The following is a 4,483-nucleotide window of genomic DNA, read 5'->3' on the forward strand; positions in this document are numbered from 1 at the left end:
CAGGAGAGAAGCCCAAGGAAGACGCGCCCCGAGGAGCTTCTTGCCACATGTCAGCACTCGGTCTGACTGAGCGCCTCCAGGAGAGAGGCCAAAGCAAGATGCGCCCCGAAGAGCGTCTTGACACATGTCAACACTGGGTCTGACAGAGGGCCTCCATGAGAGAGGCCCAAGCAAGGTGTGCCCCGAGGAGCATCTTGCCACATGTCAACACTGGGTTTGACAGAGGGCCTCCAGGAGAGAGGCCCAAGCAAGACGCGCCCCAAGGAGCATCTTGCCACATGTCAACAATGGGTCTGACTGAGCGCCTCCAGGAGAGAGGCCCAAGCAAGACGCGCCCCGAGGAGCGTCTTGTCACATGTCACTACTCGGTCTGACTGAGTGCCTCCAGGAGAGAGGCCCAAGCAAGACGTGCCCCGAGGAGCGTCTTGCCACATGTCAACAATGGGTCTGACTGAGGGCCTCCAGGAGAGAAGCCCAAGCAAGAAGCTCCCCGAGGAGCGTCTTGCCACATGTCAACACTGGGTCTGACTGAGCGCCTCCAGGAGAGAGGCCCAAGCAAGACACGCCCCGAGGAGCGTCTTGACACATGTCAACACTGGGTCTGACTGAGGGCCTCCATGAGAGAAGCCCAAGCAAGACGCGCCCCGAGGAGAGTCTTGCCACATGTCAACACTGGGTCTGACAGAGGGCATCCAGGAGAGAGGCCCAAGCAATACGCACCCCGAGGAGCGTCTTGCCACATGTCACCACTGGGTCTGACTGAGCGCCTCCAGGAGAGAGGCCCAAGCAAGACGCGCCCCGAGGAGCGTCTTGACACATGTCAACACTGGGTCTGACAGAGGGCCTCCATGAGAGAGGCCCAAGCAAGACGCGCCCCGAGGAGCTTCTTGCCACATGTCAGCACTCGGTCTGACTGAGCGCCTCCAGGAGAGGCCAAAGCAAGACGCGCCCCGAGGAGCGTCTTGACACATGTCAACACTGGGTCTGACAGAGGGCCTCCATGAGAGAGGCCCAAGCAAGACGCGCCCCGAGGAGTGTCTTGCCACATGTAAACACTGGGACTGACTGAGCGCCTCCAGGAGAGAGGCCCAAGCAAGATGCGCACCGAGGAGCGTCTTGCCACGTGTCACCACTGGGTCTGACTGAGGGCCTCCAGGAGAGAGGCCCAAGCAAGACGCGCCCGGAGGAGCGTCTTGCCACATGTCAGCACTCGGTCTGACTGAGCGCCTCCAGGAGAGAGGCCCAAGCAAGACGCGCCCCGAGGAGCGTCTTGACACATGTCTCCTCTGGGTCTGACTGAGCGCCTCCAGGAGAGAGGCCCAAGCAAGACGTGCCTCGAGGAGCATCTTGACACATGTCAACACTGGGTCGGACTGAGGAACTGCATGAGAGAAGCCCAAGCAAGACGCGCCCCGAGGAGAGTCTTGCCACATGTCAACACTGGGTTTGACTGAGGGCATTCAGGAGAGAGGCCCAAGCAATACGCGCCCCGAGGAGCGTCTTGCCACATGTCACCACTGGGTCTGAATGAGCGTCTCCAGGAGAGAGGCCCAAGCAAGAAGCTTCCCGAGGAGCGTCTTGTCACATGTCACTACTCGGTCTGACTGAGCGCCTCCAGGAGAGAGGCCCAAGCAAGACGTGCCCCGAGGAGCGTCTTGCCACATGTCAACAATGGGTCTGACTGAGGGCCTCCAGGAGAGAAGCCCAAGCAAGAAGCGCCCCGAGGAGCATCTTGCCACATGTCAACACTGGGTTTGACTGAGCGCCTCCAGGAGAGAGGCCCAAGCAAGACACGCCCCGAGGAGCGTCTTGACACATGTCAACACTGGGTCTGACTGAGGGCCTCCATGAGAGAAGCCCAAGCAAGACGTGCCCCGAGGAGCGTCTTGCCACATGTCAGATCTCGGTCTGACTGAGCGCCTCCAGGAGAGAGGCCCAAGCAAGACGTGCCCCGAGGAGCGTCTTGCCACATGTCAACAATGGGTCTGACTGAGCGCCTCCAGGAGAGAGGCCCAAGCAAGACGCGCCCCGAGGAGCATCTTGCCACATGTGAACACTGGGTCTGACTGAGTGCCTCCAGGAGAGAGGCCCAAGCAAGACGCACCCCGAGGAGCATCTTGCCACATGTCATGACTGGGTCTGACTGAGCGCCTCCAGGAGAGAGGCCCAAGGAAGACGCGCCCCGAGGAGCGTCTTGTCACATGTCACTACTCGGTCTGACTGAGTGCCTCCAGGAGAGAGGCCCAAGCAAGATGTGCCCCGAGGAGCGTCTTGCCACATGTCAACAATGGGTCTGACTGAGGGCCTCCAGGAGAGAAGCCCAAGCAAGAAGCGCCCCGAGGAGCGTCTTGCCACATGTCAACACTGGGTCTGACAGAGGGCATCCAGGAGAGAGGCCCAAGCAATACGCGCCCCGAGGAGCGTCTTGCCACATGTCACCACTGGGTCTGACTGAGCGCCTCCAGGAGAGAGGCCCAAGCAAGAAGCGCCCCGAGGAGCGTCTTGCCACGTGTCAACACTGGGTCTGATTGAGGGCCTTCTGGAGAGAGGCCCAAGCAAGACGCGCCCCGAGGAGCGTCTTGCCACATGTCAACAATGGGTCTGACTGAGGGCCTCCAGGAGAGGCCAAAGCAAGACGCGCCCCGAGGAGCGTCTTGACACATGTCAACACTGGGTCTGACAGAGGGCCTCCATGAGAGAGGCCCAAGCAAGACGCGCCCCGAGGAGTGTCTTGCCACTTGTCAACACTGGGTCTGACTGAGCGCCGCCAGGAGAGAGGCCCAAGCAAGACACGCCCCGAGGAGCGTCTTGCCACGTGTCAACACTGGGTCTGACTTAGCGCCTCCAGGAGAGAGGCCCAAGCAAGATGCGCACCGAGGAGCGTCTTGCCACGTGTCACCACTGGGTCTGACTGAGCTCCTCCAGGAGACAGGCCCAAGCAAGACGCGCCCCGAGAAGCGTCTTGCCACGTGTCACCACTGGGTCTGATTGAGCACCTCCAGGAGAGAGGCCCCAGCAAGACGCGCCCCGAGGAGCGTCTTGCCTTATGTCAGCACTCGGTCTGACTGAGCGCCTCCAGGAGAGAGGCCCAAGCAAGACGCGCCCGGAGGAGCGTCTTGCCACATGTCAGCACTCGGTCTGACTGAGCGCCTCCAGGAGAGAGTCCCAAGCAAGACGCGCCCCGAGGAGCGTCTTGACACATGTCTCCTCTGGGTCTGACTGAGCGCCTCCAGGAGAGAGGCCCAAGCAAGACGTGCCCCGAGGAGCGTCTTGACACATGTCAACACTGGGTCGGACTGAGGAACTCCATGAGAGAAGCCCAAGCAAGACGTGCCCCGAGGAGAGTCTTGCCACATGTCAACACTGGGTTTGACTGAGGGCATTCAGGAGAGAGGCCCAAGCTAGACGCGCCCCGAGGAGCGTCTTGCCACATGTCACCACCGGGTCTGAATGAGCGCCTCCAGGAGAGAGGCCCAAGCAAGACGCGCCCCGAGGAGCGTCTTGTCACATGTCAGTACTCGGTCTGACTGAGCGCCTCCAGGAGAGAGGCCCAAGCAAGACGTGCCCCGAGGAGCGTCTTGCCACATGTCAACAATGGGTCTGACTGAGGGCCTCCAGGAGAGAAGCCCAAGCAAGAAGCGCCCCGAGTAGCATCTTGCCACATGTCAACACTGGGGCTGACTGAGGGCCTCCAGGAGAGAGGCCCAAGCAAGACACGCCCCGAGGAGCGTCTTGACACATGTCAACACTGGGTCTGACTGAGGGCCTCCATGAGAGAACTCCAAGCAAGACGTGCCCCGAGGAGCGTCTTGCCACATGTCAACACTGGGTCTGACTGAGTGCCTCCATGAGAGAAGCCCCAGCAAGACGCGCCCCGAGGAGCTTCTTGCCACATGTCAACACTGGGTCTGACTGAGCGCCTCCAGGAGAGAGGCCCAAGCAAGACGCGCCCCGAGGAGCGTCTTGTCACATGTCACTACTCGGTCTGACTGAGCACCTCCAGGAGAGAGGCCCAAGCAAGACGTGCCCCGAGGAGCGTCTTGCCACATGTCAACAATGGGTCTGACTGAGGGCCTCCAGGAGAGAAGCCCAAGCAAGACGCGCCCCGAGGAGCGTCTTGCCACATGTCAACACTGGGTCTGACTGAGCGCCTCCAGGAGAGAGGCCCAAGCAAGACACGCCCCGAGGAGCGTCTTGACACATGTCAACACTGGGTCTGACTGAGGGCCTCCATGAGAGAAGCCCAAGCAAGACGCGCCCCGAGGAGAGTCTTGCCACATGACAACACTGGGTCTGACTGAGGGCCTCCAGGAGAGAGGCCCAAATAAGACGCGCCCCGAGGAGTGTCTTGCCACATGTCAACAATGGGTCTGACTGAGGGCCTCCAGGAGAGACGCCCAAGCAAGACGCGCCCCGAGGAGTGTCTTGCAACTTGTCAGCACTCGGTCTGACTGAGCGACTCCAGGAGAGAGGCCCAAGCAAG

The sequence above is a fragment of the Nothobranchius furzeri genome, chromosome 17 (genome assembly GCF_043380555.1).
Source record: "Nothobranchius furzeri strain GRZ-AD chromosome 17, NfurGRZ-RIMD1, whole genome shotgun sequence".
NCBI lineage: Eukaryota > Metazoa > Chordata > Actinopteri > Cyprinodontiformes > Nothobranchiidae > Nothobranchius > Nothobranchius furzeri.